This window comes from Bufo gargarizans, chromosome 1 (genome assembly GCF_014858855.1).
Source record: "Bufo gargarizans isolate SCDJY-AF-19 chromosome 1, ASM1485885v1, whole genome shotgun sequence".
NCBI lineage: Eukaryota > Metazoa > Chordata > Amphibia > Anura > Bufonidae > Bufo > Bufo gargarizans.
This window is the reverse complement of record NC_058080.1, coordinates 663,860,787-663,874,033: the sequence shown is the minus strand read 5'-3', so window position 1 is coordinate 663,874,033 and position 13,247 is coordinate 663,860,787. Positions and strand designations below refer to the sequence as shown.

The 13,247-nt window shown below is 42.3% G+C and overlaps 1 protein-coding gene across 3 annotated transcripts in view; it reads left to right on the top strand.

Moving 5' to 3' along the window:
* FAM169A (family with sequence similarity 169 member A) overlaps positions 1-13,247 on the top strand; it is a 95,655-nt gene that overhangs the window by 18,370 nt on the left and 64,038 nt on the right. The gene's annotated exons all lie outside the window — the stretch shown is intronic.

The window sequence follows — 13,247 nt, the reverse complement described above, 5'->3', positions numbered from 1 at the left end:
GCGACGGAACTGCCTGCCGGAATCCAACAATGCAAGTGTGAAAGCACCCTAAGGGTCCTTTTATATGGGCAAGTTTTGATGATACAGCATTTTGATCGGTGCTCAGTAAGTACCGTGTACGTGTGGAAGTCATCACGAATATGGAAACAAACAATTGTACATACTATGTTCATTTATCAGTAGCAAATCCCTGTTTACACGGGGTGATGTAGTGCCGACAGAAAATGATTTTGTGACCACCCGACAAACAAGTGTTTGGTCATTGGTTGGGTATCCACAGCTGTTTATTAAACCATACGATGTGTTAGGACTGATCGTGCTGAGTTAAACTATCCCTTTGAGATTGGTGTCCTCGTTGTAGAGAAATCTGCACTTTATTGCATATTCTAATGAAGTGTTTCAAGGGGTAGACCTAGCTAAGGGCACCGTTTCACAATTGACTTTCCCCAGGGTTAGGCATCCTCACTGTCTTCCAGCCTGGCCCTGTAATCCCACACATAAGCCAGTGAATGTTGAATTCACGCGTACGCATGCCAGCAGATGCTAGGGTCTGTTGACGGGGTCAGACATCTTAATCATCTTGATCTGGCTCTGTCAAGTAAGGCAATGGGGAGGGCATAAGGAAGAGGATCTAAGATGTGCCAACGGCTGGTCCGCCCTCTGTGCACTTAAGCCCTCATTTGCATATTATGAAAAAGTGATATATCTAAGGAATACAGTAACAGATCGGAATTAAACAAGTATGGGTTTATTCAGCTTACGCAACCCTGCCAGGCATTGTGGTTTGATACTGGTTTGATACTGTTGATCCTTATGACAGATCCCCCTTTAAAAAAAATATACTGTTTGGGCCAAATGACATATTTATTAAGCTCTGACCTCCATGGCAAAAGTGCAGGGTGCAGATCAGTTTTCATGGCTGGCTGGAGCCTTGTGGAGGCTTCCAGGGCTGCCATTTTTATCTTACTATTAAGCCTTTCCTGTGGCAGGGCTTAATAAGAAGACATCACAGGCAACATAGACTACAGTGCTATAGTATTGCAGCTAATGGAATAACTGATCCACTAATCGCATGTTCAAGTCTCCTGGGGGAGGGGGGCATAAATCAAACTAAATAAAGCAAATATATAGATAATCAAAAATGAAATAATCCCCCTTTTCCAATCTTACAAAAAATTAAACATAACTGGTTGTACTATTAAAAACTGCATGGTGAATTACACAATATAAAAAAAATCATAATGCCCGAATCTCCATCCCCCTCCCTCCCCAAAACAAATGAACAAAGTAATCAAAAATGAATACAGTCGTGTGCATGAGGTCTAAAGTCGATAAACTTAAAGAGGACCTTTCACCACTCCTGACATACTTATTTTAATTTCTACATGCATTCCCCATGTAATAACAGTCCTGAAGCATATGGTCTTATGATTCTATGTTGCTCCATTCCTTTATTATTTCTACTAGAAGTTATGAGTGAATTGCTATTAGCCTTCAGAGGGGAGGTAACCAGTTGGGGGGGTGTACCTGCACAGATTCCCTTTATCCAATCAGTGCTGCCATTTTCAGTCTGTACAGGGACACCCCCCCCCCCCCCCCCAACCTAGTTACCTCCCCTCTGTACCCTTACTACAGACTGCTAGCAATTCATTCTCAACTTCTAGTACAAATAATAAAGCAATGGCACAACATACAGACATAAGAATAAATGTTCCAGAATTGTTATTACATTGGGAATGCATGAAGCTATTACAACAAGCATGTCAGGATCAGTGACAGCATCTGAGCATTTCACAAAGCACAGTTTAAATAGAATTTGAAAATAGCATTGATTTGGAAAGCTTTTTTTCTCATTCATTAGCAGAATGGTAGGTTCAGGTAGTAGAATTGGGTGACATAGAAACATAGGGGATTTCCTCCTACAAGTCTGTTTTGTAATCCAATTTTATTGAAGAATTCTCTCGGCCAGGGCTGCTGCTGTAAAGTAGGTCAGAATATGCCTGTTGACTTGATACGGATAAGCAGGATTACGTTATTTGCAATCAGATTAACTTTGGGAATGTTGACAGCAGAGAATTGTCAGTAGGCAGAACAAGTGTCACATCAGGCCACCACACTTACTATTTCAGTATATGATAACAATAAATTAGGCTGTTAAAAAAACATTTAAATCCTTTTAGGAGCCATTCATACAGTGTTTTGTTTAGGCAGAATTTGGAGCAGATTCCATGCCAAAAAGCTGCCGGGTGGCCGCTGGGAATCTGCCTCCCATTATTCCCAATGTGAAGCAGTAATTTATGTCCTGTGCCTGCTCCAAGAACAGAATCCATGCCTAATTCTGCTTTCACAAAAAGTCATGTGAACAGCTCCCTTACTCATTAAGAACACCTATATTGACTTAAACGCGTTGTCTTCAGATACATTGTTATTGAATTCTGTCTTAAAGGATATTCCAAAATCTGTATTTTTCCTTATAATCAACCCATATCCCCACCAGTTAACACTTACTAATGCACTTCGCCTATCCAAAATGTTCCCTTTCTTTTCGCTCCGAGTAGGTCGCATGATGTCTGCAGCCTTGTCATGTGGGCATGTCATTGATGATGTTGTGTATCATGACGATCTAGTCTTTGTTCTCCGATGTGTATGCTGAACCTCAGACTTATAATAGGCATATGGGGAGGGAAAGGAGCATCACGGAGCTGATGCGATGGACATGTCCAAAGAGTCCAGAGCCAGAATATATACACGTGGAATGGGGCAAACAAGGGAAAATGGTGGAGGGGTAAAAATGTATTAAGAAATTCAGGACCTTGCTTCTACCATGTGGTAAGGCTGACTAGTGTTTTTTTTTGTTTTTGTTTTTTGGGGGGGGGGGATGGAAACATCTTTAAAATGTGATGGAGATAGCTTTATTTGTCCCTACTCTATATAGTTATTACCAGATGACTCTTGACTTCTGTGATGTCCACTTGTCCACTTGTACAGTCTTCTCCATGGACTGTGTGGCATTCCTATCCTAAACATGTCCACAGATGGAAGGGCATGTGACGCAACACATCCATTCAGCAGCCTCCATTGAAAATAATGTATAAGAAACTAGCGCATGCGCAATTTGAGGGGGCTGTCAGGTCACATGCCCTTCCACCTGCGGCCATGTTTAGGACTGGAGTGCTGGGCAGACTGTGAAGAACACTATACTGGCAAAAATGGTTCCTCAAAGAAGAGAACATGCTGAACTGCTGATAACACTATATTAGCAAATGGCACATAAAGCTATGTACATCACATATGTGAAAATAAAAGGTAAAGTAATCAACCCCTTCAATAAAAAGGGGGTCTCATATTTACGATCTTCATCGATTAGTCAGTGAAAAGAGCAGCTATAATGTCTTTCATAACATGGACAGCCAATTAATCTGGTTATATTACAAAGCGGATGTGGATCTACTTGTCAGATTTGGCTTGGGGCTCATCGTAAGGGCAATATCTAAGTAGCCTCCCTGGTCTCCACCCATTAACCTCTGTACAGGAATCTGGACTTCACTGTAGGGCAGTGATGGCTAACCTTGGCATTCCAGCTGTGGTAAAACTACAACTCCCAAGATGCCTCCCTTGCTTGGCTGCTCTCAGAACTGTATAGAAATAAATGGAGCATGCTGGGAGTCGTAGTTTCACCACAGCTGGAGTGCCAAGGTTAGCCATCACTGCTGTAGGGGAACCACCAGGCTGCTACCTCTAGGAGTAGTCTCTGTTCAAGTGACCGCTGACATAAAGCGGTCAAGAGACACTAGTGCAGAGCACTGAGGGGATCAGGTGAAACGACTGGGACAGGGACAGGCATAGGTTAGGGCAGGCAGAGCTTGTACAATCCAAAGATAGTCTGTGGGTCAGGACAAGCAGCTTGGGGTCAGTATAGAGATCAAGCAGTGGTTAGGTCAGGCAGTGAAGGGTGAAATCTAGAAGTCAGGCAGAGGTTGGTACAACAAGCTGATGGCACACCTTTGCAGGACACTACAGTACTAGAACTTATTACTCAGGCACCCTCCCAAAGTGGAAGGTGCCTACGGAACCCCAGAGTGTCCAGCCATTGGATGGGGAACATTAGGGTACACATGCTCTGGCCCGTTAAGAAACAGGGAGCTTGCGTGCACACTATATGTGGACAGAGGAAGTGGGTCTCAGCCTGTGTGGAGTGGACAGAGTCTCGCTACTCTGGTGGCTGGGCCTGCTGGGTAGGAGGAGAGAGCTGGGGGTGGGCTTGAACCCCCAGAGAGAAATGTAGTGCTGAAATGCCTTCATTGTTTACCAGGAACAGTGCCACACATTTGATGGTGACTGTGCCTGGTATGAGTTGTAGTGACTTGCAGTAACAAGGTGTGCTAGGAGTCAGACCCTCACCAAGCATAGACAAGCAGAACAAAAGTCCTGGAAAAAACCCTTTAATCATCAACATTTTGTAGGTAAAAATTCCCGGGTTAGTCCTTTGTTCTCCCAGTGAAAATTTTGTAGATAGGTCTCATATATAGGCCAAATAAAGTCACCATCCAGATCTCTGTCTCTGGGTCTACACTGACAATAGTGGGAGATTAAGGGAACCTGCCCTTAAAACTGGCTTTAATGTTAAAAACACAGCTACTTGGGTCCTTCTACACGGGTCGATGTCTGGCCAACATTAAGTTCATATCAATGGCCTTTCACAGAGCCCTATGCATTCAGTAGTTAACAAGTGATGAATAATTGTCATTACCCCCATTCAGTTTACATATTGTTGGCAGTATATCCCTTGTGTACATTTTTGTACAAAATGTAGTTTCCCATTTGTTGGATGATAGGTGGAACAGTTACATCATGGCACAGTCGTTCCTGATATTTGGACTAAGGCTTTGTAATAAGGCCCTAAAGGCCTCTTTAGAGAGGAGCAGATTGTCAGGAAGTAAGCGTTCCTTCCTGACAACCGTCTGCTCGTTAGCGGAGGAGAGCGCTGCATTTACATGCAGCGATCTCCTCCACAGTATGGGGATCAGTGATCGCTAGTGCCATCGCTCTTCTCCATACTGACTCGGTGGTTGCCGGCAGGAGAGCATGATTACAAAGCACCATATGCTGCCAGTAAAATATTTTTTTTTGTGTGTGCACAAATGATCGTATTCCCCCCGATAAATGAGCATTTCACTCGTCCATCGGCTAATCAGCGGTATATTTACACTGCCACATAATCGCTAAAAAGCGTTCCTTTTAAACCTATTATGATTCGGTTTTAATGATAATAGTTAAATGATCATCAGCAGCGTATACCAGTTATCAGACTGATTACTGTAGTTCATTGATACATGTGAGCTTTCAGTGCTACATGAGACATTTAACACAATTCTAAAGAGTTCTAAAATAGTCCTCCAATTGCTAGTGCAAGAATTTATGCAAAGCTCAGGTATGAAATATCTAAGACTATAGCATGACAACGCGAACAGCACTGTAGAATATGATGGTGCCCTACCAGCAAAGGGAAGTAAATCAAATGCAGAACAATACATAGACTCAGTACTTCAAACTGTAGTGGGGCAGATTTACTAATCCTGTCTGATATTTAGAGAGTCTGAATTAGGGGAGATTTTTTCTGAAGTCATTTTTTTCTTCGAGCTGGCTTGGTGAAAGTTGCTCCAAAGTTATTAAACAGCCTACGTTCACATACTTTTAAACTTGCCACTTTTGTCTGGAAATTATTCTCCATTTTTTTATGCCACACCCCTATTGGAGTGAGATTTAAAGAAAGCCGCAATAAATCTGGAGAGCAACTAATTACCGTACAGACCATGCCGACTTCCCCACCTACCATTTGAAAGTGGTGAAGGCAGTGTAAAATGGCAAAAAGTAAAAATTTTGAAGCAAAACAAGATTTGCACTTTTGTACTCCAGAAAACCAGTGAAGAACTTTCATACATTCATCCCCCATAGACTAGACAGTCAAAAGATGCGCCAGACTTATCAAAGAGGCTCATACAGGATGATCAATTTGTTTGCATCTTTCAACATTTTGTTTAAACTTTACACCATCCATTGGTTAGCTTAATTAAGATAGGACATTTTTACAGAAGTAAAAAAAAATGGTGCCTCGCACTCGGCCTGGGATCCATGTTTTACGGACCTGTGATTTGCGGACCGCAAAACACTTATGGCTGTGAGCATGAGCCCTATATTATGCAACGAGCAGGACACTGGGTCAGTGGGGTTGCTATGCAGTGGGTCAGTTTATATGTGTAAAAGTTTGTGACGCCAATTGCAGCTTGCGCAGGTACTATAGCAGGGCCCTTTAAGATGTTATGGCTCATATACCAGGAGGAATGCCAGAGGGGAATAATGTCTCTGTGTAGTGTCAACGGTGTTTCCTACCTTGGTAGTGGCTGGACTCCTGAATCCTAGTTCACTTGCAATAACTCTAAGTGCTGTTAATAGGAGTTTTGATGGAATAATTGAGATCCAGACAGGAGATATAGTCCAACTCGTCTTTACTTAATGGCAGCTTGGAATTCGTACAAGTTACAGCTTTAGTCTTTAGGTCCTAGCAGGTATTGGCAATATGTGGCAGGAATTTATATGTATTGTGCTTCTTATCATATGCCTAGTAGATCTGGCAGGTATCTGTCTTCTGCTCTGTCTGTCTTCTGCTTTATAATGGGTCTGACTAGCTGAGGAGGAATTTGGCTTCTCCTGGACTTGGGAAATCTACTCACAGCTTGGCTCACAGGGTAATGCTTCTTCCTGGAGGTTGGAGATGGCTGCTTCTCTGGTCGACCAGCTGAGGTAGATGACTCAGGCTGGGAAGATGGATCCTGGCCTCAGCCGAGGCAGGATCCAGGGTTGGGATCCCTGGTTCTGGGAGCTCCTATCAACACAACCTACCCCAACAGGGGGTGGCTGGTACACTGACTAGACTTCCTTCTCCTCCTCATGATACAGGACATGGGAACGTCCCACTTCTGCTCATACAGGGGAGCCTAGACTGGAATGGACTATTCCAGTCTAGATATACTAAACTATTCTATAGACTGCCTACACATTGCCGCCACCTATTGGTGTACATGGAGAATTACAGCAATTTATATAAAACAGACATAGAAAATCCAGATAATGGAAAATGCAATGTAAGATTACACAGGATGATAACACATATACACTTAACATCATGTAGCTGGGTGACAGTAGTTTTAGTGACATACTTCAGGATGTTACAATTACAAAATCCAGGATAGACACAGGGACAGCAAAAGAAGAGTCATCTGGAAGCCTTGTTGTCTCATTTTCAAATGAGGTGGTCTGCGAATCCCAAAGTGACATCCTCAACTTCTCTATTGTTTCACTAATGTCTTTGTTTCTATTTTACCTATTTTACATGTGCATAAAACGAGTGCCCCATTTTACAATATAACTTATTGCTTGCTCAAGGGATACAAACTAAATGCAGTAGTGGCCATTTTAAACAACAGATGGAGAAGTTATTTTGGCATAATTTCAGTCACTTTAGTTAAAACCAAATTATCCCTTTATTAGGGGTAATAAAATCATATCTAGTCATATGTCTAGTCATCATACATAAAAAATGAATGCACTGTGAGGATTCGCTCTGGTAGACAGGGTGTGCGGATGCAGTACAGAGGCAAATTACCAGTTCTTAAATCAAACTTCCGTGTTTATTCACACATAAAGCAAAAACAAAATGTCACTTTGCAGTCTTGGTGTTAGCTCACACATAATGGAAAGTCCACATAGCAAAAATCACCTTGTTGGCAGTTCTGCCTCCAGCAGTCCATAGCAGGCTTTTAAGGGGCCCGTTTCCCTTACAGACGGGTCTCAGCCCTCCAGCACGGCACAAACCTCAGATCCCAGCACACACACACCTCCTCACCTGGCAGTGCTGGCTGTTTTTTAGGCCTGGAAAACCCTGGCCCGGAACATGGGGAGTAGTCACCCACTCAGCACTCGGTGGAGAAAGACGTTTTTTATGTGTCAGCAGCAGTGGCTGTTTAACACCTTAATACTTAGTATGGCTGTATAGCTGATCCGGGATGGCTCTTACTGGGGTAAGAGCCGTCCCGGATCAGGTATACAGCCATACTAAGTATTAAGGTGTTAAACAGCCACTGCTGCTGACACATAAAAAACGTCTTTCTCCACCGAGGCTAGGAACCTTGGTGACCCGTACCTATCATCCATGATGATTCCTTGTACCTTCGTACAGCATGTAATGAGTGATAATGCCAGTAGTAGGCACTTAACAGCTGAGGCCATTGATTGGCAGCAGTGATTACATGCTGGCTGACTTCTGGCAGTGGATTCAAGAGGTTAGTAGTTTTTGTTTTTTTGCAATTTGTAGCATTAAGCTGCTTTTACTGTACTATGGCAGTGGTACTTTCAAGGGGTTGTACCACAATTTTTTTTAAAACATTTTTCAAACCAGCACCTTGATTCTGAATTCTTTTGTAATTGCATATACCGAAATAAAAAAATGTAGCATTGCCACTGAGTTACTTAATAAAATGTATCAGTATAGTGGCAAATACGAAAAACCTAAGTGTAGATAATCACAAATGTCGGTCATGCAAAAATTTTAATATTGTCACAGAAAGCAAAAACCAATTAAGACATAACTTTTAATACATATTAATAATACAATTCAGGCTATCAATGTATATCCCAACGTAGCACTGCTATACCAATAACCTGTAATAAACTTGTCATCAGGGGCAAATAAGGGCTATATAGCGGGAAATCTGACCCTGTCGGAACCCTAGATAATGGCTCAGCCCAGAGGCACACCCTGATGGTGATGCCCTCTGTCTTCGTACCTAAGCCTAATATCCCCATAGAAGCCCTAACAAAATTGTGACAAAAAATAATACCATAAATCCCGATGCATTTCCCCAAGTAGATTGATAAAGGTTCTTCAGGGGACAAAGAGGGCAATGCAGCATAAACAATTTATAAGATAATCATCCATTATTAGAGACCTTACAGAGCAATACCTGAGCATAAAAAATATGGAGCAACGACCTGATGCAAAAAGATACATGTGGGCTCCAAAAATGACCAATGTAGGCTATTGTCACAGATGAAGTTGCAGATAGCTGGAACTTATAAATCAACAACCGACTGGCTTGATCCCAAACTAAGGAGCATATAGGTGAGCCGTATAAATCCCTAAGAGCTCTCCCTGACTGCTATGCACATGCAAGGGTCTCAAAGGTAGACGATTGCATGCCCACAGTACCTAATACTGTGTGACACCTGAAAACCATATAACAGTGAGGGGACACGACCACCGGCTCCCTGCACTTAATACAGACGGAGTCAGGGTCACCTAGAATCAAGCCAGCAAGGAAACACAATAAAGGAAAAAGACTTATCAGAACAAACAGCAGCAGCAGCCTCGAGCAGTGAACACTTCATCCAGGAAGTAGTATAAACCGCAAAGTGAGGCAGTATGGGAGGGAATATAAAGTAAGTCGATTAGTCTAAATAAGTGACACCTGGCAGAAGGAAAGGAGATGACACAGTTAAACCAAAACAAAGAACATCATACGAGAGGTAGAGAAGAATGTCTGCCAGACCTTCTCCCAGAACTGGCGGTGACAGCTATTTACAGTCAGCGCCATGGAAAACCAATAACAAGGCAATACAATATAGCTGTCACTGAAATTCCTGCGACAGGTGGAAGGAGATCGGTGAGACTGGCAAAACGTTGTTTCATCTGACATGTATTCTGTTTGGATCAAATGACGTCTGTGTTGTTTCTGGTGCTTGCCACACCTTCTTTTCCTAGGTGTGGCTATTATGGTCATTTAACCATCTCTATTTATTGTTGTTTCTACCACTATGCTATGTGGTTTATAGCTTCAGTTTGAGTTGTGTATAGCTGGTGTGTGGATCTCAGCTGAGTTCCTGGTGCTGCCATAGCCACATTGAAGTTAAATGTTTTCTTTCACTTTTGTATTTTGTTTAGGTTATTTTGTGTGGTGCATTTCCCTGTCATTTGTATTAAGGCCTGAGGGAGACTCCTGTTCGTCCTTCCTTTTGGAGGAACAGGTTGTCTTAGTCCTGACATTAGTACTAGGGTCCTATAGGGTAAGTTAGGATATTAGGTATTCCTGTGTATGAACTCACCTACCTCTGGGGTCTGTTTATACTGGTAGTTAGTCAGGACTTTGATTAGGGTTTTACTAGGAGGTGTCCATCTCCTTTCCCTAGTTTCCAGGCCTTATTCCCTCACCCCTTTCCCTCCTATGTTCGGTGTGGTGTTTCCCTCCCACACCCGAACGTGACAATAGCAAGGTCCATGTGGACCACTCACGCGCGCCAACTTCCTCAGGATGTAGAGATCTCCATTGAGCAGGATAGCAGCTTTTTCTTATTTATCTATCCACCACAGTAATATAACTGAGGTGGACGCACATGATCAGTTCCATCCCTCAGCTGCCATCAGCAGTATCTAGTGTTAGTAGCTGTGACAGTTACAGGGAGAGAGCTGCTGCAGAAAGGGCTTGCCCCCTGAAAAAGAACACACACCCCTAAGAGTGGACACAACACCTGAGCTGAAGCAGGACCGACACTCCCCTGAACTGCCAGCTTGAAATAAATCTAGCAGAGCAATTGGAGGAATGAGTATGACGCTCTCTGGATCCATGTGACTTACAGGGCTGGTTCTAGCTTTGTCAGAGAGAGATTGTCATGTCCTATATGATGTCTGAATTTTTTACATTAACCCCTTTAAATGCAGGCATCTAGAAGATGCTTATGAGCTGTGAGGAACTCTGGGTGCTCGGCTCCGTTATCTTAGAATCCGGAACTTCTGTTTACTGCGAGACTCTATAACTCTACTCATTACTGATCAGATGGAAGCCACATGCTACTTGCATGTTTTGAATGCTCATAGGCATCTTATGGATGCATGTATGTAACAGGGATTGTCTTATGACAGTCACTTAAAGATCATGAGAAACATACATTTAGTCATGGGTGTCCAGACCTTTGCCTGGTATTAACTGGTTAGCTGAACTGGTAAAATGACCGGTGTCATGGGAAACATTTACATTGTGAATACTGTAGGAAATATTCAACATGATACGTTTTTTGGATGATAATTATCAGATGTCTATGGCTAGTTTAGAGGGGTCCACCTGGCTTTTTTTTAGAACTTAATACTTTCTTCATCTCTGAGGCAGAAAGACAGATTAGTCAATAATTACCTGTCCCTTGCATTGCCGATGCCCCCATCTCTGCTGCACTCACAGAGTTTGTCGGCTCTTGTGCTCTGGTCCCAACCAGAAGTGTTCCCTAGTTTTCCTCTTCAGCTGCATTTATTATGCTGCTGAACAGGAAGATGAGGGAACAGGAAGACTAAGGAACACTTCCAGTCAATACCTGAGCAGAAGAGCCCACAGCCCCTGTGAATGCAGTGGAGATGGAGGTGCAAGGTGCAGGTAAGTATTGACTTATCTGTCTTTCTTCGCCAGGGATGATGAAAGCATCTTGTTCCCAAAAAAAACTCCAAGAACCAATTTAACAATATGCATTTTGGAGGTTTTATTGGGTTTTATATTTTTATAAGTTTTTTATATATATATATATATATATATATATATATATATATAGATATATATATATAATTTTTGTTCATTGTACCTGCACATTATAATTTTTTATATGCACTTTCTTCCTTTAGTTGCGGCTCTTTTTAGCACACATATTTTCCCAGCCTCTGATACTCTGCACAATTCTCATGTTTTTGCATAGTTTTGGTTGTCTAGCTTCAGGGGAGTAAACGGGGCAGATTTTTGTGTTTTATTTGGACATTCTTTTCCACTTCAATATCCTTTCTGCATGAGGGTTTTAATGAGTGTATTTGCTCCGGGCTATATGGAACTTGCTCATCCATGCAGAATCATCCACGGCCTATCAGAGGAAGCTTCAATGATGTGATAAATATCTAAACTGACAAGCTGGTGGACAGTAGGAACACTGAGTCACAGCTCAGTAGCAGCATTCCTAGTCACTAGTGAAAAGTACAACCATCACTGATGAAACTGCAGCTTATTATGTGGCTGAGCATGGATGCGCCATGTATGAAGCATGTCTTGATTGTGTTATATGACAGTGTGGCCTGGCTTCATGTCCCTGGTGGATCACTGGGCATGTGTTGAACACCTGGCACTTACTCTGGAGCAGCTGTGTAAGCATCTGTGGGACTATGATTTTACTTTATGTTAAAGGGATTGTCTAATCAGAGACAGCTTTTTTTTTTCATTGCCCCCCGCCCAGGGGGATCACAGTGGGTCCTGCTCCCGGCACCCCTGGCAGAATACTGATTTTGTTGAGACTGCATTTCCCCTTTATGTAAGAACCTTTCAGATAAATGGCTGCCTATGTAATACAAGAATGGCGCAAGTTTGCAGAATGGGAACTGCTCAAACAGAGCAGCTTTCGGTTCTGGCTAATTTAGGGGGCACTCCCCTGTATGATAACTATGTGACCTTACAGGCCTATACCCAAGATACCCTCTTATTGGGGCTGCAGTATAAAGCATGTAGAGACTGAGCCTTTGATGAGACAAGAAGAGGATTTCTGACTACCTAATTTTCCCTGTGAACACTGATTGCTCTGAAGCAACAATAATGGAGAAAATTCATCTGAGACCACCATTAATGAAAGCTAGAAGTCCTCGGATCCACATGTTGTGTGGTGGTAGATGTCATGGCGACCACAACCATCATTGACCATTTAACACTACTGCTTTTGTGTCATGGTTAATCTATAAAATAATTGTATTGATGTGTATTGATTAGGAGCCTTAATTTATTTTGTGGACAATAAACTCCATGGCCTATCTATTCTATGGTTGATGTTGGACCGACATCTAATTTGTTGAACTTCACCCTAAAACGCATCTAGCTGTTGGTTTCAGTAGAAAGAAACCCCTGAGTCCTGATGCAAAATCTGTAACAAGGTCCCCATCTCTCTTGTGCTATCCCTATCTAAACAGAGGGGTAACAGCCTATGTGCAAGTATACAACATAGCAATGTGAAATGCCATAGACAACCACCAGTGCTAACAACTGCAAAAACAAGATGCGATAATTCGTACTGATATTTTTGCTAAACTTTTGTAAAAAAAAAAAAAAGATCCCATCTTTTACATCATTTAGCAAAACATATCCTAAGCCCCACAACAAGATAATGTAATGCAAAAAATACGT